This window comes from Lissotriton helveticus, chromosome 4_1 (genome assembly GCF_964261635.1).
Source record: "Lissotriton helveticus chromosome 4_1, aLisHel1.1, whole genome shotgun sequence".
Classification (NCBI taxonomy): domain Eukaryota; kingdom Metazoa; phylum Chordata; class Amphibia; order Caudata; family Salamandridae; genus Lissotriton; species Lissotriton helveticus.
Genome location: NC_136063.1, coordinates 760,069,733 through 760,095,040, shown reverse-complemented (window position 1 = coordinate 760,095,040; position 25,308 = coordinate 760,069,733).

Sequence of the window (25,308 nt, the reverse complement as noted above, 5' to 3'; positions counted from 1 at the left end):
TGCAGCCGGACTTTGGACTTAAGGGACATGAGCAATTCTAATCTTGGGCAATTTATTTCAGCTCCTTTCTCTCGTGTGACAATGACTGTCCTTCTGCTACCTTTTGACAGTGTGGGGATCTTCGCATTTCAGTCTTCGGGTGAAATCATTAAGTAACCCCGCCACTGGTCGTATGGAACTTTGTTCATCAACATGGAGATATTAAAAAGAGCAATTTTTTACATCAAACACCATGAACAGTGAATCCATTTGGGGCTCCACAATAAACAATAAAGAGAGTTGTGTGAGTTAAAGGGTTTATTAAGAATTCTGATAATTTCAAATCGTTTTATTCAGTAAAAATTACTCTTTAGTCATCATTATTACAAATTCAAATAATCCATTAGTCGTTATTTCAAAAAAGTTAAATACCAAATTAGTGAAGATTACAAATAAAATAGAGATGATACGGCAAACATGTTCCATCAAGGAATTTCCCTAATCTATTTAAGGTTAAGAATAGCATTTTCATAATTAACCCAAGAAAAAAGGTGTCAGTTCAAAAACCTAATAATGAGTTTCGATGACAGAATTAAATGCATAAGCACGAAGCCTTTGCACTTAGGCAATAAAGAAATTCTTAAATTGGAAAGTATTCTCAGCTAAAACTCAGCAGGCATCTTCTGAAAATGAAAGGGCTCAAAAGGAGATCTCTCCTGAAGAGGTAAGCCTAAGAATCTCAGATAGGGAGACATCAGATGAGAAAAAGACCTAACTAACTCTAAGAACGCACACTAATATAAATTTACCGAAGCACAACGTGAAACAATTGATACATTACCCGTTCTCGACATCCGGTCGAATTAGAACAAACCCTTGAGAGCAAGTAAACTCCCTAGTGTCTCACGACTTCCCAACAGACCACAGAACTAAGGGCCAGATGTACGAAGCTTTTTTCAGCTCACAAATGGCCCGATTCATAAAATCAGGCCTTTTGCGACCGGAATAAAATCTTTTACTATGTGCAAACCCTATTTTGGCATTCAGTAACCTATTACCGAATCCCAGAATGGGTTAGCGATTCAGTATTAGGAAAGGGCTTGTTAAGGGCGTCCCTTCCTAATAGCGACTCACAGTGGCATGTATGAAAGTTTTGCAAACAAAATACAGTCACAAAACATTCACATTTTCCCACCGAAAAAAATTCTGAGGGATCCCTTCCCTTTTGTGAATGTTTGCAAAAAAGTTTTTTAAGTGCAGGCAGTGGTCACACGGACCACTGCCTACTATTTAGAAATTAAAAGAAACTTTTTGATTTTCTTTTTGAAGTGTATCCTATTTTCCTTAAAGGAAAGCATGCTGCATTAAACGAAATGGTGCTTTATTTAAAAGCAAACACAGACATGGTGATCTGCTGTCCCCACCAGGCCACCTTCTCTGCGTTTTTAGTGATTACCAATGGGTCACAATTTTTGACTTACCTCATGAATATTAATGAGGTATTAATGAGGTAGGTCAAATACGACCCACTTGGAACTGCAAACTATGTGCAATATACTGTTGTACATAGTTGCTTGTGATTTCCTAATAGCAAATCATACAAATTTGATGTTAGGAAATCATAAACCCAAAGCTACATACAACTGGCCCCAAGTCCTTGAAAAGATGTTGCGTCCACATTTTGTGGCTCAGATAGTTCTTCCCCCGATTCATGCTTCCTGCCATCTCCTCTACTCCTGGTGAGAACCTCACTATCAGTTGTCTAATACTCAACAAATTCCTATTCACTAACTAACAGAAGGCTTCTGGAAAGTTAAAGCATCTGCAGTGGAAGATAAAAAACATTTGTGCAAGACAACAGTTTAATGCAAAAACAGGCCTTTCAATTCAAATGTATAAACGGCATCAGTAGTTAGCCTAACTTAAGTCAGCACATCAAGTTACTTCATTTGTAAGCTTTCAATGGCTAAGTATGATTACCCTCCACAAAATTTGCATTTGTTATAGGTGTGTTATTTAGCATAGACTTTTGCACTTTCTATTTAATGTGTTTTTGTTAACAAAATGAGGAAATTCGTTCAACCAAGAGTGAAGGAGAAAATGTTTGCAAATGGCGCTAGCTTGATGAGGTGAGCACAATAGGAGCATGGTATCAAGTGTGAAGCAGTGAGATTTTACTGTTGAGTCAATAGCTTCAGATAGAGGAGAGCAGTTATTCCCGCCTGCCACATATCTCCCTACTTTGTTCCTTCCACTCCCTGCACAGGTCAAGGTAGCCTGGGGTATTTAATTTTTGGTGCAGATTGAGCAGATATGGGTTCTTTGTTTTCACACCAACCTGGAGTGAGACAATTTGGACATCTCTACTGATAGTTTGCAAGAGAAATCACATATTCCAAAGACGTAGCCAAGGTCATGACTGCTACTCTCACCTGAATAGAGGTATGTAGTAATGGTAGGTGCTAGTTGTGGGTTACTAGTTTGATATACCTTTGAGAGTGAATGAGAAAATGTTTGCACACTGTGCTAGCCGGTTGAGGTGGTCATGAGGGAGAGCATGGAACCAAGTGTGAACCAGAGAGATTTTACTGTTGAATGAATATCTTGTGACAGCACTTTGCCACAGGTTCCCTTAGAAGAGTGGCACCAAATATTTGTTTTGTGTTTGTAGGTGATGAACCTGGATTTGTTTTTTGAGACATCTTTTAAAATGAATTGGCTTTGCAGACATTATTATTATGTGTCACCTAACGGTAGCTTTTTAACTATCTGTTGAAGATTTATTGTGTCACCAGCAGCATGGTGAGCTCAGAGCTCTCAAATTGTGGTTTGAGGCTGTTGATGTGAAGTACCCTACAGAGTTGCTTGGGGGCTTTAAATATTACCATTCTTTTCAATCACCTGAGGGACCTGGGCTCCATCACCTACACTTTCTGCCCAGGCTGTAATTCCACAGTTGTAAAATGTTGGTCATTCCACTCTTTCATCCCAGCCTGACTGGCTTCTAAGTTGTCAAAAGCTTGCTTTTACAACTCCGTCATCTGGCTTCTGAAAGCCAGCATGTAGCTCACTATATCCTGGGGAATCATCCTGGGAGCTTGCTCCCACTCTTCCTTCATCAGACTCAGAGGTCCTCAAACAGGGTGCCCATACAGAAACTCAAAGGAGCTGAAGGCTACTGCCTTCTGTGGTACCAGGCATGGTAACAGAATGTCCCACTTATTCCTCAGGTAGGCCTCTGATCAAGCTTTTCAGAGTCTTGTCAAATCCCTCAAAGGCCCATTAGTTTGTGTATGGTAAGGAGTTGGGAACTTATAAGTTACTCCACATTTATTCCACATTGATTGGACATGACTTTTGTGTCGTTGTCAGACATGACATCCTTGGAGAAACCCACTCAGGTAAAATCCTCATCAGGGCCTTTGCCACTGCAGGTGCAGTCATGGTCCTCAGAGCCTAGTGTCATGATCAACCAGAAGCAGAATGAACCTGTTGCCTGAAGTGGTCTGGGGATCCATAGTCCCTACAATGTTGAAGTCCATCTTCTCCAAGGTGTTTGCAATGACTGACAGTGAGTTAAGGTGGGCTTTAAACCTTTCCCCTGTCTTCTCACTAGCCTGGCAGGTTACACAGGTTCTGCAGAATGCATCTGAAGATTTCCTGATCTTGGGCCAAAGGAAATGTGGGACAAGACTTGCAAAGGTCTTGCCTTGACCCAAGTGTCCTGCTAGGGGTATCTCATGAGCCAGCTCCAGCAGGAAGGTCCTATTGCATTGGGAACCACCACAGCCCTTGCTGTCCCATACACAGGAGCCTTAACCTCCCTATAAAGGAGGTTTTCCTCCCAGTAAATTTAATAATTACGAGAGACACTGCCTGCTGAATGGGCTCCAGCCTTTTTTCTCATGCCCTTAATGGTTAGACACTCGTTCTGCACCCTACAGAACTCCTCCTTGGCGGGTCCCCCTTGTACATGCCATCCAGAAAGTATAGGAAGGGCACCTAGGGAAGCAGTGCCCTCCTCAGTGGGCTCCAGGGCAGACTCCACAGGTGCCCCATCATCTGACTAGGAAGACATTCAAGGGCTGGTTTACCATGCCTTCTGCCTTTCCTCTTTTTATCAGCTGACAGGGCCGTTATTCCAGTCTCCAGACCGTTTTGCCTCACATCCAGGGCAGCCATGGACCTTGTTGTTGCAGAGATCCAATTAGGTAATCCCAACATCTCCACGTGAGCCTTAAGGTCCACCTCTTCCTAGATAGTGTGCTCAGGGTCATTACCCAACAAACAGTCTACAGGCTTAGAGGGAGGTGGTGCTCCTATTGTACACATGGGATCAAAAGGTTACTTGAGCCCGTGAAGGACTGGCACAAATCCAAAGTTCAGGCCGACCACAATGGATGGCAAGCCGGCTACAGGACCCAGACAGGTTCTGCTGAAGGAATACCTTGGCTGGAACAAGTGTTGACATTGAGAGCCTACTGCGTCATTGTCGGGCCGCGCAGAGGGTGTCCCACTTCACCATTGAGTTCAATTGACTTGAATGCAATGCGTCATTGTCGAGCCGCACAGAGCTTTATCGTCGAGCCATGCAGGCTGTGGAACCTCTGTAGTCAAGCAGCCTCTGCACCGATGTTGAAGGACGATGCAGAGGAATTTCCAACGCATTTGAAGCAATATGTTTCTCATGCATTTGAAGCAAAGCAGAGACCAGCAGACAGTAGGGCAGCTCAGCAAAGCAGAGAAGTAGTTCCACAGAACAGTCAGTCAAGTCAAAGTGGCAACCCTTATGGCACAGCAGTCTTTACTCCATAGGAGTTCTTCCCAAGGCCAGTAGTGTACAGATTTGGTAGGGTCAGAGCCCCCAGTACTGATGTAGGAGGTGATTTCAAAGAAGCTCTCTGAAGTGCACAAAGATCCCTTTCAACACAGTCCTACCAGCCAGGATAACTGTGTGGGGGGGTCAATTAGTGCTTTGTGGGTTGATAGGACATTACCTATTGAAGTGTAAGTGTCAGCCCCTCCTGTTCCTCCCTGCTCAGGAAGACCCATTAGTATGCAGATGAGCGCTCAGAATGCAGATGCGCATCACCTTCCTATGTTTGTGGCTTTTCTAAGGAATGTTCTAAGTGTACCTGTCACCCAGCCCAGGCATGTATTGGAGACAGGCTGCAGGAACATAGAGCAAAGTTTAGAGCATAGAAATGTCCCCTTTCTAAAAGTGGCATTTCTGAAATAGTAATGTCAAATCCAACTTTACCACTAAAGAGGATTCATCATTCCCATTCCAAAGATATGAAACATCTTTGGGGGTCATATTTGATGGACAGCTCTATTTTGCTGAACACATTAATCATATTACCTCTTCCTACTTCCATCTACTCAGGGTACTAAAATGTTTTTTGTTCATTCACCCAGATGTGCAAAAAAAAGTCATTGTGTTCCTGGTTCTTTTCAGGATACATTATTGTAATGTGTTATATCTGGGAATTCACAAATACTTGCAATGAAACCTTCAGTCATTACAAAATGCGGCAGCCTGTATACTCTTAGAAATTCCAAAAAAAATTCCAATCTCAAAGAGTATTTAAAGCCTTTATTTGCTACCTGTCTGTGAGAGGATCAGATTTAAGGGCCTGTGCATTGTCCATAAGGCATAATATAAAATGGGCCACATTTATTTTTCAGAAGATTTTTTCTTTATATGCTTTCCGTCGGAATATTAGATCAAGTGTGACCAAACTAGTGTCTGTCCCAAAAATAAAGAAAGCCAATTGGGAGGCAGTAGTTTCTCTTACTCAGCATGCAAGCTTTGGAACACTATGCATTTTTCTTGGAGGTCTCAATCAAACCGGGTACTCTTCAGGAAATCGCAAAAAAACTGGCTTTTCTCTGCTGGCCCCAAGTAGGTTCTTTTTTCTGCTCAATTTTAGGGTGTTAGCGCTAAGATGCCTCAACATTCGCGCACTTCAGAATTGTTTTACTTACTTACATGATTTAGCTATCCCTTTCTAAACAGGATTTACAGTGTTTTAAGAAGTTCCAATACTAGCCTGTGTGAGGAAAAGGTCTCACAGTAGTGAATTTTTTGTAGCTGTTTGTCACTACAAGGACATATAAAACTTAAAAGCACATGTCCTATCTTTTAGTTACAGAGTACCCTACCCATAGGGCTACCTAGGGCCTACCTTAGGGGTGACCTATATGTCATAAAAAGGGAGGTTAAGGCTTGTCAAGTGAATGTGGCAGTAAACTGCACACACAGGACTTTTAACACCAGGTTTGAGAGAGGTTTGAAAGGCTATGTGTGAGGGTAGCACAATCAGTGCTACAGGCCCTGAGTATATGTTATACCACTACACAAGGGACTTGAATATGCCAATCAGGTATGCACCAATGTCATCATGTTAAGGGAGAAGCACATGCACTTTAGTACTGGTCAGCAGAGGTAAAGTACTCAGAGTTCTTCGGCCAACAAAAAGATACAGCAAAAAAGTGTAGGTAAGCAGGAAAAAGGTTGTGGAAGACCACTGTAAGATTACATGTATAGCAGTACTATTAAACTCAAAAACATAAACATTATGGGGGTTATTAACAAACTGCATTTAGTAGTACTACAATAGTACTACTAAAGTTCTACAAAATGCTATTCGGAAACCTATGAGTTTAAATTTCCACCTCCACCTCTCCTATATTTTCTATTGTCTTACTTACTAGTAAATGTGGGGGGGACAGGCGGAGAAGCTAAAAAAAGGATCATACTTAATACTAAATAAAAGGTGTTTAGGGAAGTGCAAAGATGGGGTTCATGAAAGGTTAAGGAGGACTTTCACAAATGTTTTGAGTTAAATAAGCTTTTTTACTTTTCCCCATAGTTTACCATGGGGAAAGTCCACAGTTGTGCTTGTTACCTTCCTATGGTAAAATATAAGGACAAATAGAAATATTCATTAAACTTTAGAAATAATTAGTAAAATATGCATATATTCTATAGTGAAATTAAATATTGTTATATATTTATTTATTATGTACAACAAAATAAAAAAGCTAAAACACTATTACCTTAGTTTTGAATTAAACCTTTAATTAATTTGCATTAAATACAAATTATTTTTCTGCAGTTTAAATTAAAAAAATTAATTTCGGCCAAAGCAAAAAATATTTTTATTATTCATTAACAATTAATACAAGTGATGTATAGAATTAATTAAAATGTCAGCAAAATAATAGGAATTTACCCGTAATTGAAAAAAATGCAACCCAGTCATTTCACCCTGTACTAACAAATAGTGCAAAAAATAAACGCACTACAAACAACATGCACTAGTGTTCTGTTGTAATGGTATGCTCTACATAAATCTTTACCATTAGTGCTGTTTTCTCTGTAAATTTTTACTGCCTATGGCACATAGTTATATGTAGTGGAGTAAAGGCTTAATTTGGGGAATTTTACTTAACAAACGTAATACAAAATTCCCAAAATTATGTGAATTAAGCCAGCTCAATTTACATTTATCCCAGGGTAAATGCAAATGGGAAAGAAATCTAAAACTTTAAAGAGTTTTAAGCAGGTACAACAAAATTGTAATTGATTAACAAACAATAAATCAGCCCATGTTAAGGCAAATACATGGATTTTCATTCTCACAGTGTATAAACAATCATTAAGGCACATATTTGTGAATTTACCTTCTCACTGTGTAGATGCAATTTTTTTTGTTTTGATCTAAAAGTTTTAGTGCATTTTCTTGATCTGAACAGCTTGACCTTAATTGAAAGACAAATCAACTACCTATTCAAAAAATATAAAAAGGCAGAAGATTTTCTGATATCTACCCCAACATTTGGAATCAGATGCAAGTTCCAAAGTAAGAGGATAGTGCAAAAAATGGCATGTTGAATTTTTTTTTTGAGAGAAATGAGTGGAGAATTAAAGGCGACCATGCAAACGACCTACTGCTAATGAGTCAAACTTGAATAGGTCTGTAAAGACTGATTTATGAGCTCTTCAAGTATACAACAGAAAACTGTCTAGAAATCAATCTCAACAAGACGAAAGTGATGTCGCTCAGATGGAGTATTATCGGTCAGAGTCACTGGTGACTTAATAGAAAAGTAACCTCCTACAAATATCTGGGAGTTAAACTCGACTCACAGGCTTCCTTTGCCTAGAGAAAGAAATGATCAAGGAAAAAGCCGCAACTTTGAACTTCACATTTATAGCCCTTTCAAAAAAAATGTGGGGCCACTTTTTGAATCAGCTTTTAACTGTGATCAAAGCAAATGTTTGCCCACAATGGCATATGGCAATGAATTGATGTTTGGGTGGGATGCTAAACTTTGGAATCCCTCTAGATCAGAATGTAGAAGTTTGTTTTCCAACTGCCGAGAGCAGCCTCATAAAAAAGTAAGGCCCGAGTATGCCCTAACAAAACAATCTTTGGCCAGGAGAGACGCCCTCCTGAAAGAAAGTCTGTCACAAAACTAGGACTGCCACAAGTAAATCCATGGACCACTATGTTTGGGCGGAAATAACCTTGTAGACAGAAAAGGCATGTACAACTATCTAGAGGAGTCCATTGAAATCCGGGGACTTGTGGAGTTGTGGCAAATGTCAACAAGCCAGTTAAAAAAACCTATGAATATATGTATTCAGAGGAAAAGTCAACTGGAGGACAAAAGCATTTTAGCAAAATAGTTGCATAGGTGGTTGGTTCTAAACTCTTGCACACAAATACTGGAGCAACTGTACTTGGGGGGCTGCTACTCAGTTCCCTTAAAAATACATTTAATGGCTCTGCAGCTAGTGAACCTCACATCCTTTGATTACAACCCAAAGTGGATGGAAGTGAGGACTGCTGTGAGCAAAAAATTTTGACTACGCACCTCAACTGATGAAACCTTGATACATGTGCTTTGCATCTGCCCTTACTGGTTGATTCATTGAAGGTCACTGATAGGTAAAGAACTAAGGGCTTTAGGCATTTAGAGCAGACAAGCACTCATTGAATCGCTCAACCCACAAAATCTTACGCTGAACATTCGCACAGTCCAATTCCTTGACATCTTCAACAAGGAAAAAGCAGCTGTTCCATGGGTCCGAGAGGAGAGGTTGCAAGGAGTACTGTAAGGTACTTTTGTTTATTCTGTACCCTCCCAGATTGGACTTCTGGTTTTGCCTATTTATGACCCACCACTACCTCCATTCCTATGCTTCACTTCCCCATATTATGCTTGCTCTCTGGTGTCTGTTACTCATGTACATGTTTTACCTTCTCATGAGGTGTAACTTGGGCAAAGAGGGCAGTTGTCGATCACTCTATTTTTTTATTTCTTTAGTACTTTTCTCTATTTCTTCTAAGGCATCTGTTTATACAAAGCAGTGCGCTTCAAAGCTTAAACCTCATACACATTAACCTCCTTGATTGTCTTTTATGCATTTGTATAGGCAGCATTTGAATTTCTGTTGACTTGCACTCTGCTTTTAATTTTTATATGCTTTACTATATTTTAATTGTTAATTTTGTGGATTTTTTATAAAGCAGCCCTCATTTTTGTACATTGTCCATCCCTGTGGAAGGTGAGGTGTAGGCTCGCCCCGTAGTATAGGTCAGGTTGCTATGGGGCAGACTTCTCGTCAGGCTAACACTACCCTTACCCTGCCCTCATAGGTTGAATGCTATTTTTTGCATGATGCTTCTATATCCCTGCTATGAATAATCCAGGATTGTATAGTGCTGGGAGGGGGTTTGCTATGGTTGTTTATGGTTTTAATTAATTAACTAACAAAACAATGTTATGATTTAAAGGTGACCATGTAGACAGTGAGCAAAATGGAGAGTGGATTACCACCATGCATGTTTTGTATAATCTCAATAACACATCATGTGAGAATGTCAGCAGACCATGGGCACGTTTTTGGTATGTATGTAAATGTCAATGAATGTGGGCAGAATATTGTGTGTTTTGCTATTCGTTGAACTATAGTCAGTCTTCTCCAATGATGGTGTGTTGCCATAAGTCCAATGATGCAATGGCGCCTTGGTGTTTTTGCTATTGTGGTCAAGTTGAAGTAGTGAATACACACGTCTTATGATGTGCTCTTCATCACAAATCACACACCACATGAATTATTTGTTACATTTTTCTATTAAGGTACACTTGATGTGGTTCCAGTAGATGCTTTTAAAGCTGAGGGGGAACTATGGGGTCCCGTTAAGACTAGGGTACTCAATGCAGCTGTAGAGGGCCCAACTCCTCCCACCTGGGCTATTTCAACTATTATCCTTTTTTAATCTGACCCGAAATGTTACCAGCTTATTTCCCTCCCAGATTCATCAGCCAAATTGATGGGATAAGTTCCTTCAATGGCTAGAGACCTGGGCTGAAAATAATTCTACTTTTTTTAAATACAATATGGGTTCAGGAGAAGGTGGGAGACTGTAGAGCAATGTGTAGTACACCAAAAAGAAAACGGTGTCTCTGATTTCCCTAGGGGCTCCGAGGAACATTATTAGTTTCCTGGCTAGGTTATAAAAAAATCTACCAGCTATGGTGCACATGGTCATACTGGGGAATGTTCTCCTTATTTTAAGATCAAGAGAGGCATCAGACAGGGAGTATACTGGCACCATTCTTGTTTTCACTCTTTATTAATGGGGTGGTTGACAGACGAAAGTCGTTGCAGGCCAATGCATCCACTGTTAAGTGCCGTTTGGTGCCAATACTATTGCACGCCGATTATACTGTCCTTTTATCGAGTACAACAAAGAAATGGTCAATTTATTTGCAATGAAGTTGTGAATTTTAGTTGTGGCAATGCAGTTGCTCAATCCTCTTGAAGTAATACAAATATTTACAATAATGGGTGCTCAGGGTTGGGAAACGGGAAATGATGAGTGATTGGGAACAAAGTGGAGACATGAGGGTAATAAAAATAAACAAGGAAAACACATTCACAATGGCCTGTGGGAAAAAGGTGCACAAGTGCAGGTCCTTTTGCAAAGAAAGGTCACTGATTACTAATATAAACTCCTTTTGTTATCTAGGGATCTTATTTTCTAACACTGGATCATGGATCCAACAAGCTGCAAATACTCAGCTGAAATTGAATCAAAGATGCGAGGGAGTATTTAGGTTCTCACATAAAATCGACTGTCAACCAATTAAGGCAATGGTCCAAATATACAAAGCAATAGGTGTATCAAATGCTACCTATGAAGGAGGACTGTGGCGTTACACCCCCAGGAAAGCCCTCCAGATAGAATTGCTCTGTGTACCTAGATCTGCATCATCTTTTAGAGTTCACAAGGAAACTGGCCTGTGCTACCTAGAGGACATTTTAGCTTTAACACTTTACTTTTATGGCAGTCTATCTGGGTAAAATCTGAAACCAGTTTGACAAAGTCTGGTATCTTAGACTGCCTTGCCTTAGACTATACCCTTACAATTCTGTGGTTGTCCTATATAAATGACTCTTTTTTATTGTTTGAGCTACCTGTTTGAGAGACCCCGAAAGTAGTCTCTCCATTCAGAAGAGTATAATCAAGGCCTCCTTTATGAATTATAGACTGGAGCAAAGGATGCAGAATGAATCCAGGAAGAAAACAGTTATGACATATTTATTGAGTGATCTACCAGACAGGTGCCAATCATATCTTTTCTGGGTAACCAACGGGCAACACCGTTATGTTCTAACCAGATTACGGTTGGGTACTGTTCCTCACCTGGTTGTCTTTCCTGAATTAATGTTGAATAAGAATGACCCCCTGTCCCTGTGATGGTGAATCGACATAAAGCATGCACCACTTAATTTTATTCTGTGGTTTGTATGTAGGTTTGAGGAAACATTACTTGAAAACAATTTTTCTTGCACAAAATATCAGGAATTTTAAAAATGCAGCACGTCATTTGCACTAGAGTACCCTCTTGTATGTTTTAGTACTGCACTTTATATTTGAGGCGCTATACATCATAGGAAAAGTATTGTACTGTAACATATTTTTTAGGAGTGAATTGTCTGTCTTAATTTCCATGGCTTTTAAGTGTTATATTTATTGGTAATATATGTTATGATCTTTTATGGTTACAGTACTTGTGGTGATTCCCTAATTTTGATTCATTGACCTTGGGGACAATGGTTATTACTTGAGTACAGTCTGTCCTTCCAATGTTAGGAAAGTTAGAAATGTTATGCCTTTCTACATTGACAGTGGTGAGAAAAGCACATAGCACAAGGGCTTGTTGGTGGTGACAGTGCTGGAATTATTTTGTGGCACAGAAACTTTTCCTGAGGGTGGTACAAAAAATCCGATGTGCAGTCTAGTAAATGTGTTACTGTGACAATAAACATACTGCACATAGATTTTAGCCATCAGTAATGCTGAGTGGGTACAGTTAACAGGTTACAGAGCAAAGGGAATCTCCCCATGTTACCATCTATCTCGTTTACCTCTGGAAAGGTAGCACAAATCACTCTCTTGCCCACATAATCTCATAATCATGGGGCATTCTTCAAAGCTGTGATAGAACTAAGAGACATCAACTCTCTTAGTAAGCAAATGGGCATCTCACAGTGCTTACTTTAAAATGAGAAGCTGCTAGAAGCTTCCTAAAATTCTGATAAATATGGCGGATGATTTAGTTGAGATTGAAGGTTCAGGTAGTGGCAGACAATTGCACTTTCAATAACTGCATGATCATTCTTCCACAGACACTCATGAGTCCTTCAAAATAGTTCTTCCATATCTCAGGGTATATTTCATATTTATGTTACCTATTTACACCCTGAGCCTCTGCGTGCCTACTCTCTTTGTTAGCGTGTCCATGGATGTGCATGACATGAGGATATAGAGAAACACAGAGGTGGAGGCCTGGACAGCTCACGTCAGTCACAGTAGGCCGTCTCAGGTCAGTAATCCTCAGTAATATGTATTAAGATAGAGACCATAATTGAGCTGATATAGCTATTTTTCTTCATCCAAGCATTCTGCCGTGTATGGGTAACCAGGCAGACCTCTAAATTCACTGCAAAACAGCTGACACATTCGTAATCTTCCCTGGTCCACCGCAGCTTCCTGTGCTGTTTGAGTGCAGGGAAGTATTGTGGTTTTGGTCTCCCCACTTCCGGCAGGCCATCAGTGATCGCCATTTTGGGTAGTAGACGGTCTAGTCTCCTCCCTGAGCACCTCCCTTCCGGTATTTTAACCAGGGATGGCGCCGATGTACAGTGGACACGCTCAGCGGGCAAGCTGCTGGTGCGCCAAATGCAAGCACATCTGTGCTTGTCTGGAATGCGTCCAGTGCCAGAAATGCTGCCCAAATTATGCAAAGGACAAGCTTTACTCGAGAAACCCTCCTGAAACTTAATAATTACACCCACAACTGCAAATGGACACATGGAATGGGCCCATCAGCTGTAGAATCTGCAGTACAACTCTTGAAACTACTCAAACTACACAGATAAGATACAATTCTAAACCCGCCTATCTGCGAGGAGTGCTGATTAATACCCGATCGCTATATAAACATGCTCAACACATTGATGATCTTATGACAATCTAGACTGTCTCTTCATAACAGAAACCTGGCTAAAATCCTGGTGTAATCAAGACATTGTTTGCGCCCTCCCTCCTGACGACATATTTCATAGGCTGGACAGACCTGTACAGCGAGGTGGAGGTCTGGCTATTATCTGCTGCAGTTCATTGAGATGTTCAGCATTTGAAATATCCAACCTCAAAGGAGCAGAGAGCATTGTTTTCTCTTTCCAATTAGAGGGCTCCTTTGCCTTCTCAGGAGCCTTGGTCTGTCGCTCACCAGGCCCCAGGAAGATCGTTTTAGAAAGCATAGGGGACATTGTGAGTTCACTGGCCCTTAGATTTGCCAATTTCATCCTTCTAGGAGGTTTCAACATTCACCTAGATGTCCAAAGTGACCCTGGGACAATTCAGTTCCAAGAAACCATGGCCACGCTTGACCTAAAGCAGCACGTATTAACCCCTACCCATGATGCAGGTCACATTTTAGAAGACAGCTGCTCAAACCTTACAACCCTTACGTATAAAGAGCCAGTCTGCCTCACCTGGTCTGATCACAAGCTCATACACTGGGAAATCAGGTGTCAGCCCATGACAAAACACACAGGCCACGCATACACCAGCCTGATTCCAAAGCCTAGATGGAAGGAGATGGCTTTCCAACCTGATCTCAATCTGGCAGCCTCAGTAGGTAAGCCTACACTAACAGGAGACCCAACGGAAGACAACAAAAGTTTCACATCGTGGCTAACCAATTTGAAGGATCACTTTACAGCAGCCTATCCTGAAACACGCTGCTTGCTGAAGAATCCTCAGCCCCTTGGTATACCAAATAGTTAAAGGAAATGCAAAGCCAATGCAGAAAATTGGAGCACAGATGGCGACTTAAATACATTCAGACAGAGCAGACCAGTTTCAAGGCCGCCCTTACAAATTACCATTAAAACATACAAATAGCCAAGAAATCGTACTTCACTGATATGCTTGAACAGGCAAACTCTAACCCAAAAACTATTTTTAATATTGTGAGCTCTTTTTTAAACCTCACGTCACTCAAACAAGAAATTCCCCATTCACAGGCTCTCTGTGACCGCATCGCAGATTTCTTTGAGGAAATCCAGCTGCTGAAAAAAGACTTCCCTTCTCCCCCTTTGCCCCCTACTCACTCCAAGATTGCTCCGGACAACCACCAACTCTCCCTCTAAGTGTTTTAAGATCTCAGTCTGGATCAAACATGTCAAGCACTTTTGGCTGTCAAATCCAGGTTTCCTTTTGATACCTGCCATTGTCTGATCCTACACGCTCTGATGGATAAGGGCACTCCAATTATCCACAATATAATAAACACTTCACTATCTACTGGGGAGGTTCCCAATGAGTGGAAACTTGTGGCAGTTAGTCCCCTGCAAAAAAAACAGCTTGCCGATCCTACCACCCTTTCTAATCTCCGCTGCATTTCCCTCCTTCCTTGCCTTAGTAAGATTGAGGAAAAACTGGTCAACTCACAATTTACGACCTACCTGGAAGGAGCTAACATTCTACACCCAAACCAATCATGTTTCACATCGTAGCACTCAACGAAATCCACCCTTCTGTTCACGGCTGAATCCCTAAAAGCTCCCCCTGGAAAATGTGCTGTTTTGGTCCTTTTGGACCTATCAGCAGCTTTTGACAAGGTCTCGCATGACATTCTCCTTCATTGACCGTCTCGAAGCTTATGGCATTTTCCATCTTGCACTGGCCTGGTTAAAATATTTTCTCCAAAATTGAGGGCAAGTCATTACCCTCGGGCAATATCAGTCAGCAGAAAAACATCTGCTGTCCGGGGTCCAAGGTTCCATTCTCAGTCCAGTACTTTTTAATGCATATATGGCCCCACTAATCAGGTTAATCTCATCCTTCAACATCAAGACCATATCATATGCGGACGACACTCAGTTGGTATTGGTCCTATACAAAAATACTACACTGGCTGAGGAAAACCTCTGCCAATGCCTCACAGCTGTCTTTCACTTGATGAAGACCAACCACCTGAGATGCAACTCTGAAAAAACGGAAATCGTGCAGTTAGGGAAGGGTAATAACTTTTGCCCCAGCCGATGGTGGCTGGCTGACACCCCTCCTCCCCCTAACATTGTAACTACCACCAGAAGCCTGGGGATCAGATTTGATTCTGCTCTGTATTTCCATCAACAAGTGCTATCTGTAGCTGACACCTGCTTTCACTTAACTTTTGACCCACTTCCCATTTCGACAAGTCAGACTATTGCCACAGCCTTGATTACTTCTAGACTGGGCTATTGCAACAGCCTTTATGTAGGAACTAATAAATCAGTTCTTCAAAAACTTAAGATGGTTCAACACGCTGCAGCAAGATTAGTACTCAAATGGCCCAGGAAATCCTCCACTTCAGTTGCTATTAAAACACTGCACTGGCTACCTGTCCACAAAAGAATACTGTTCAAACTTCTAGGGCTAGATGTAGGTAACTCTAATTTACCGACTCATAAATACCGAATTTTACCGATTAGGTATTAATGAATCGGTAAATTAGAAGGAGGGAGATGTAGGTAATTTTTTATTTTGAATTACCGAATCTGTAACATTCGGTAAATACCGAATCGGTATTGCCCATTGATTCCTATGGGCCTTGAAGCCCGTAGGAATCAATGGGCAATACCGAATCTGTATTTACCAAATCGGTAAATACCGAATCCTGCAAGGGTGCAGGGGGTGTCACTTTGACACCCTCTAGCACCCCAAGTACAGGCTTGTGTGACATGTGGCACACATACATGCCCTAAGGGCATGTCTGTGTGTCACATTGCACAGGTGTGCATTCTTAAGGGCCTGTGGCACTCTTAGGAGTGTCAGCTACATATGGATTTACCGAATCGGTAAATATACCAATTCGGTATTTTACCGATTCTGTAAATTTACCGATTTTGTAAATTTACAAAATCGGTAAAATATAGGCCCCCTACATCAGAAAACCCTAATACCGGTCGGTAACGGCCGAATTCGGCCCTTACCGACCGGTATTAGGGCTCCTACATCTGGCCCCTAATAATTACTCTCAGAAGCTTTCATTCCTCTGGCCCTCAGCATCTTCGATCTAGGTTCACCCACTACGTACCTTGCCGCACGCTTAGATCTTCCAATTCAAATTTTTTAAAACCCCCAACCTTCAAATATATTTCCAAAGGAAATATCCATTGCAGTGTTAGGCACAAAGGTGTGGAACCAACTCCCTTGTAAACTCTGCTTCATTTAGTCAGAAACCCTTTTTAGGAAGTCCTTTAAAACCTGGATTTTCACCTCTGCGGATGCTCTATGCAGAACTCTGATCTAACTCCTTTAATCCTGTTTCTCAGTAGTTGCTACGTTATAACCACAATTCAATCAATTATAGTACCATGATGCTCCTCGTAGTGACAGATGCGCTCTATAAATCCCCCCAACATAACATAACATAACATAACATAACATAACATAACATAACATAACATAACATAACATAACAGGCACAGCAATAGCGTTTATCACTGACTGTATACTGTTGTAACACCTCAACGTCACATATGAAATAACAGTCTGTTGGGGAGGAATGCTGACTTTATTTTGAGTAAAACAAGTACTACCAGTGCAGCTTACTTACTGTATACCTCACTACATACATTGTATCCCTTGAGAAAAAGCTCAACTATCACTATCAATCCATAAACATGTTTAGTCAAAGCCCATGTTCAAATAATCGGTGTCACACGATTTAGTTAATTGGAATTCTGTTTTAAAAGGAGCATCCTTTGTCATGTATCGAAAAACCATACACTTTTGAAGCTCCGTCAGACAAAAACGTTTAAACTACACATGCCAGGAATGTATTAGCGCTCTCAGTGGGCTCCTAATGATTCCACTTTCTATAATCACATCTACCCACAGCTAAATTCAACCTTCGATCTCGAACACGTCTCTAACTCCAGATTCACTTAGAGTGAATCAGACTACTGCTAAGGTTACCTGCATCGAATGGCTACTAATTAAACATTTATTCAGTAACCTAGTAACACATCATCAGTTCTCCCTATGGAGGTGATAACCAAATTCAGACTCTTTTTCATCAATTCAGTCAACTGCACCTGCTCCAGTCAACCAATAGCCTCTCCATGATTTCATAACTTCCAGAGTTAAAAGGAAATTCTGGAACACGTGCATCATGCTGAAGGATGTGTTGCAGGACGACATCCCAAGTATTAGGATGTGGAAAGTAAAAACATTAAAATTCTCCCTGTGAATAATATTCCATTGAATGTTCCTAGATGAGCATGCCTCCTCTGAAATTTGCTGTTAAAGTAAAATGAGTGAGACACTCTTTCTTCATCTTCAATGGCTATACTCCAATTGCCTCTTCTTTCATATGTACCATATACAGGAAAGGTAGAACTAAAGGAAATACAGCAAACATTTCTTACAATCACATGCTTAACATTAGCTTTAAAGTCTCATATCCTAAACCTGAACTTCGTGCCAATCTGCATGTGAGATAACATTTGCCATGTCTCACCTGCACCCACTTCTGCTGCAGCCTCCCTGCTTCCCAGACTCATCTTCTTGCCTATGGACCAATAAGAGCTTTACAAATTAAATGGAAGTATCTCATTTTTAGACCTATCAGCCTTAGAGGCCGATTAGGATCGCGGACGGAAACGTGTCCCGTCCGCCAAGGAAGCGGGCAAGATACTCCGGACCGCTCCGCGGATAAACCGCCTTAGCGATTAGGAAAATAATGGAACGAACCCCCGACCGCGGCCGACAGAGACACTAAACTCCGTCCGCGGCAGACGGAGTACACCAGAGCCCACCGCAAGCGGACGGAACCGACGAAACACCGTCCACCGCGGACGCACATGACCACGGGAACAGCCACATCTACCGCCATACCTGCGAAGGCTCCGTGTCCGCGATTAGGATAACGCCGCCTGTACCCCGGTACGCACCGCCATCCACGGCCGCGGTGGAAAGAATGCAACGAGAAATAGTGCATCACAGGGGAAGCCCAACACGAACAACATCCCTACCGTCAAACCAATGTCAAAAAGTGTGACGGAAGTAAATTGCAAACACACGAAAAAGGACTACCCCCCACCTGAAACACCAACACCAACCACAAGCCACAATGACACCCCCCCAAGTACCCAATAATGCACACTAGTCAACACACCCACCTACCACCTGACTGCCAACAACCATTGAGACACGACTATAAAATGACTCACACCCACTACCACAATCCTTTGCATCACAGCATAGCTGCTAGCAAGAGGCTCAATACGACCGACAGCATACACCAATTGAAGACACGCAACCACATCCGTACCACACCCACCACACAAACACCCACCACACCATTCCTACACACCACACAACACACACCTGCACCCCCCAACTCACTCAACCCACACCCTGAGCACCACACACCATGGCACCCAAAAAAAAAACTAAATTCACGGAGACCGAGTTGAAGGTAATGGTGGATGAAATTATCCGTGTTGAGCCCCACATATTCGGGGCCCAAGTCCAGCAGACCACCGTGGCGCAAAAAAATCACATGTGGGACAGGATCGTCAGTCGGGTGAATGCGTCAGGGACCGTGCCAAGGACAAAGCACGAGATACAGAGGGGGTGGCATGACCTGAAAACCAGGGTGAAAGGCATCCGTGCCAAAAACCATGTGAGAGCAAATCACACTGGCGGCGGCACACCCCCGGAGCCCATACCCTACACTGATTGGGAGGAAAAGGTGCTGGGCATACTGCACCCAGAGAGCCTGGAAGGACTCGAGGAAGGAGAAGATGCTGGTAAGTACAAACCAAGCACCACGATCAGAACGACATGGTCAGTCTCACACAACTGAGAAGACACATCTCCCAGGCCCCAACCCATGCACGTGGGCCACATACTCACCAAAATGTAAATGCCTACCATCAGGCCCCCATGTCCACATGGAGGGCGGTGGTGGTGGGTGGGGTGTGTGAGAGGTCACTACTACAACTCCCAACAGGCCCCCATGTCCACAGGGAGGGCGGTGGTGGTGGGTGGGGTGTGTGGGAGGTCACCACTACAACTCCCAACAGGCCCCCATGTCCACAGGGAGGGCGGTGGTGGTGGGTGGGGTGTGTGAGAGGTCACCACTACAACTCCCAACAGGCCCCCATGTCCACAGGAAGGGCGGTGGTGGTGGGTGGGGTGTGTGAGAGGTCACTACTACAACTCCCAACATGCCCCCATGTCCACAGGGAGGGCGGTGGTGGTGGGTGGGGTGTGTGAGAGGTCACCACTACAACTCCCAACAGACCCCCATGTCCACAGGGAAGGCAGTGGTGGTGGGTGGGGTTTGTGAGAGGTCACCACTACAACTCCCAACAGGTCCCCATGTCCACTGGGAGGGCGGTGGTGGTGGGTGGGGTGTGTGAGAGGTCACCACTACAACTCCCAACAGGCCCCCATGTCCACAGGGAGGGCGGTGGTGGTGGGTGGGGTGTGTGAGAGGTCACTACTACAACTCCCAACAGGCCCCCATGTCCACAGGGAGGGCGGTTGTGGTGGGTAGGGTGTGTGAGAGGTCACTACTACAACTCCCAACAGGCCCCCATGTCCACAGGGAGGGCGGTGGTGGTGGGTGGGGTGTGTGAGAGGTCACCACTACAACTCTCAACAGGCCCCCATGTCCACAGGGAGGGCGGTGGTGGTGGGTGGGGTGTGTGAGAGGTCACTACTACAACTCCCAACAGGCCCCCATGTCCACAGGGAGGGCGGTGGTGGTGGGTGGGGTGTGTGCGACAGGACACTGAAATGTAATCAAATTGATATGAACATGTAATGTCCACAGTACTGATCAGCACAATCTTGTCCCTCAGGTGATCGTAATCTGACTGGTGAAACCAGCAACCGTCCGCAAGACTCGCCTCACACCCATACCGGACTCTCTGGGGACAATGTCACAGCCAGCTCCGGTGCGGAGGATGGTGCGGGCTAAAGCAGACTGCCAGGGCCATCTGGCTCACAGGAAATCCCGGCCCCGACAACCGTCGCCTGTGTAACTCCTGCAACACCGGCCACAGTGAGCTGCAGGCCCACCACCACCACCACCACCAGTACCACCACTCCTGCCTGTGCCACCCTGCCTAACCCACCGCACGACGCAGGGCCATCGGCCTCCCAGCCAAGCAGGGAGAGTGGGCAAGAAAGGAGAGAGGCTAGGCCACATCAGTCAATCAGGAGATCCACACTCCGTCGCGCTGAGGAAGGACACCCACACCATCCTGTGGCAGAGTCACTTGAAGCCCTAGCCAGGGTCCAGGCTTCCTACGAGCGTGGCCAGGAACAGGCAGATCGTGCCCACCAGGACTCGGTGGACAACACTAACATGTTGCGGGCCATTGACCGCCGCCTTGGCCAGATAGTGGACATCATGTGCCAGCAGACAACAATGTGGAGGGAATGGATAGCATGCAACAACCCCACCCCCCCTCAACCAAGTGCCCAGACGCCACGGCCAGCAACACCACCGCCACCGCCACCTGTGCCCCTGGCGACGGATGTGGCCCCTGAGCAACCTGCCCCCCCAGCTGACTCCGTTCCACCTCAAAGACGGAGGGGCCGTCCGAGGCTAGAAGTGGGTGAGAGCAGTGGGGGTGCTCCACCCACACGCTCCAAGAGGGGCCGACAATGACTCTGACACTGCCTGAGCCAGCCATTCACCCTGCCAACTATCCTGTCCCACATAGCCAATCATTGGCACAGGTCTGCTGGACTAGCCTGACATCACCCAATGTGGTGTCAGCACGGGCATTTCATCTGCCATTACCTTCAACTCACACTCCCCCACCCCACACTTACTTGTAAATATTCACCAGCACCAATGCACAACCTGTAAATAAATGCCACTTACACACAAAATGATGTGTTGCCTCCATGTTTAATCACATGATTGCCTCAGAAACAGACGTAGCCAGGTGCAGGGATCCAAGTCGTACATAATCATGCCGCTGCGGGAGTGACCTAGGGAAAATCAGAGACAGCAAACACACGTCAGGAAACAGATTCACACCCATCACAACACACTGCACAGCAACATTCCACAAACCACACTCATCACAAAATCATTGAATGAGAGGACACATATCATGGAGACTTGCATGTCCAAATAAATGAACACACACATATGCAACCATCACATAGCAGAACACCCAGCTGATGCACACCAAGGCACGGCGGTTGTGGACATGGCCCGCACGGCGGTCTTAGGCCGGGCCTGGCACGGCGGTGGCTGACATGGCCGGCACGGCGGTCCTAGGCCGGGCCGGGCCGGCCGGTGTACGGTGGATGATGCAATGTGACTGTAAGGGGGGTCATGAACTGCCATGTCCATTGACTACATCTAAAGGGTGTGTTGGCCTGCACCTCCTCCGCCGAATACATGCACCGCCATGGTGGCGCCAGTGATAGAACATTGTTGCAAAAGAAGCATCCGTCCCGGAAGCTTGCACATGCGGTTGCTGATGTGTGACCGTGACGGTCCGTGCACATGCAGCCAATGGGAAGAGGGAACGCTGGCCGCGTATGGCCAATCGAAAGTAGCGGAAGCAGTGCACCGCAACACCAGGGCCAGTCATTGGCCCTTTTACAAACACGCATCCAGGGCTGACCAATTGCTGGCGACGTATGCCACTGACATGTGCTCAGGGCCCTATATATGTGTGATGTCAAAAAGCACACATCCTACCCTGGGAACCAGTGCTGCCTATTCACCTCGACCTGCTGCTGCTGAGCTGACCATCGACTGCTGCCTGTGACCATCACCTCGAACTGCTGCTGCTGAGCTGACCACCGACTGCTGCCTGTGACCATCACCTCGACCTGCTGCTGCTGAGCTGACCACCGACTGCTGCCTGTGACCATCACCCCGACCTGCTGCTGCTGAGCTGACCACCGACGGCTGCCTGTGACCATCACCTCGACCTGCTGTTGCTGAGCTGACCACCGACTGCTGCTCTAGTGCCATACTCCGTGATCTTGCCATGTCGAGAGTCAAAGAGATCCGGTCTCGTCCCTTCACCGCCGCGGAGCTTGATGTCCTCGTGGACGGTGTGCTCCGCAACTTTGGACGGCTCTACGGCTCTACGGCGCACCCGGACAGGTGGTAAGTGCAGTGTGGGACATGTTGGTGTGCATGAGGTGGTCAATGACTCCTGGCTTCTGCAATCTTGGCTGTGTACTGTGGGCCCGACATATTTGTCGGAATGTGCATGGCTGCTGACAGATACGTGTTGCCCCTATCTGTGTGACAGGCCAACTGTCCACTGACTTGCACCCTTTTGTCTCCCATCATGGTAGGTCAAGCTGCACCTTCGCAAGGACGTGTGGAGGAGCATAGCACGTGATGTACGGGCATTGGGGGTGTGCAATGGACGACATACACACTGCCACAAACGCTGGGACGACATTTCCAGGCTGAGCAAGAATGTAGCGGAAGTGACACTGGGGATGATTCCAAGGACGCCACGTCTGGCCCGACGCTCCATGACCCCTCTCATGCACCGTATCATTGCTGTGACGCATCCTGACCTGTCCGAACGGCTGAGTGTGGATCAACAGCAAACTAGCGGTGAGCAGACTGTCTGTGTATGTTACTTGGGAGTGCAATGCATGTATTGGTGCCCAGACACAGTAGTGACTTCCGTGGTGCGTATGTATCGCTGCGATGCCATGTTGGTGCCAATGGGTGAGTGTAATTTGACATCCACTTGCTTAGTAGTTGAGTGTTGAAGCACATGCCGTAGTGGTCCGTGGCCCCATGGCAAGACATGTGTGCAGATGTACTTGCTCCTGCCCTGTCCGCATGCTGTACATGTGTCACGGCCACCAACGCTTATGTCATGTGAGGATGACTGGTAGAGGTGGGCCGTGTGCAGGATGGGGGCTAGATGAACTTTGTCAGCCATGGAATTAGGGTTTCCTTGTCCTTCTGTACATGAGTGTGCCCAAGACTTACACCTCTTTTCTGTGCATTTCAGCTTTGGCAGAGGGCACTCAGCCACAGACGGCGGAGATGAGTGGAGGCAATGCATCTGGATCAGACTTCGCGCACACGCAGACTGACACAGAGGAGGGCAGCGCCGGAGAGGGGGACACGACCGTCCCTGAGGACTCGCATGTGGAGATACCATCGTCCTCATCTTCCGACAGTGTTGGTGAGTCAGCACTGTTGTCACAGACTGGGAGTGGGCAATCAACACCTTCGGTCGGGACATAGCACACAGGGCCCACACTGCCGCCAACTGCACCATGTACTGTTCGTGCACGCAGGAGTAGGGGGAGCAGAGTGGCGTTCGGTGCAGGCACCGCTGCCCCTGCCACGGTGACCCAAAATGCACTTTGTGCTGAGGCTGTTGATCTGCTGCGACAGCTGTGTGTGGGGCAGACCAATATGACAAATGCATTCCAAGACCAGGATAGGAAGTTGGGGCAGGTGGTGGCATTCATGGAAGGGATGCATGGCGATCTTGCTGGTCTACACAGGACAGTTCAGTCATTGGCAAGCAGTGTGTCGTCTGCCATTGTACAGTCGCATGGACAGGGTGCTACTTCTGTTTCCCCATCTACACCACTGGATGTCTCAGGGGGGAGTGAATATTCTGACCAGGACTCTAATACAGGTTATTGCACTAGAAGCAGCGTCAGACAGCACGTCAGGGCAGGGAGGGCACAGACACCATCCCCTAGGTCAGCAAAATCTGTTCAAAAGGCAACGTCAGATACACTGGAGTACACACACAGGATCCACAAGTGGTGTTGGGGGACATGCCTTCACATGCTACACAGGCATTCCACACAAAAGGTACTCCCAAGGCAAGGGATACTCCCAAGTCCATGGACACTCCCTTGGACAAGGACAGTCAGAGGACAAAGGCACCTCAAAGGAGATGGGACACTCCCAAGGACAAGGACAATACTAAGGAAGGGGCCACTCCCAAGGACAGGGACACTGCTAAGGAAGGAGCCACTCTCAAGGGCAGGGACAAGGACAGTCAAAAGACAAAGGCACCTCAAAAGAGCAGGGAGAGTCCCAAGGGCAGGCACACAACAGAGGAAGGACCATCTCCCAAGGGCAGGGACAAGGACAGTCAAAAGACAATGGCACCTCCAAAGAGCAGGGAGAGTCCCAAGGGCAGGCAAACAACAGAGCAAGGGCCATCTCCCAAGGGCAGGGACTCACACAGGGAGAAGGTGTCTTCTGGAGACAGGTACACCACAGACGACAAGTCTGCTGCCAGGAACAGGGCACCGTCCAGGGCACAGGGAAAGTCCAGAGACAACACTCCTCCTACGGATAAGGCACATCCTAGGGACAAGGCTTCTCCCATGGACACTGGCTCAATCAAGGACAGGCATACATCACCCCTGGCTGCACTGAGGCTGATGTTGTCGAAGGAACGGAAAACAGATGTCTCCGCGGCGGAGTCCCCCTATACCTGCACTCCCATCCAGGCCCGTCAGAAGCAGAGTGGGGAGTCCCCTGTTGTTGCATCCCCCATTACACATGATTCTGAGTCCAGGCGGCAGGCACACAGCAAACGACAAGCAGGCTTCAGCACGTCCCCAGAAAGCCGACCCCCGGCAGCAGATGCTCCACCTATGGTGGGTGATAATTCATTTGAGTCCCCACCACTTGCCAGTCCTGTCCTGTCCAGGGTGCACTCACATATCCCTAAGAAACGCAGACACACAC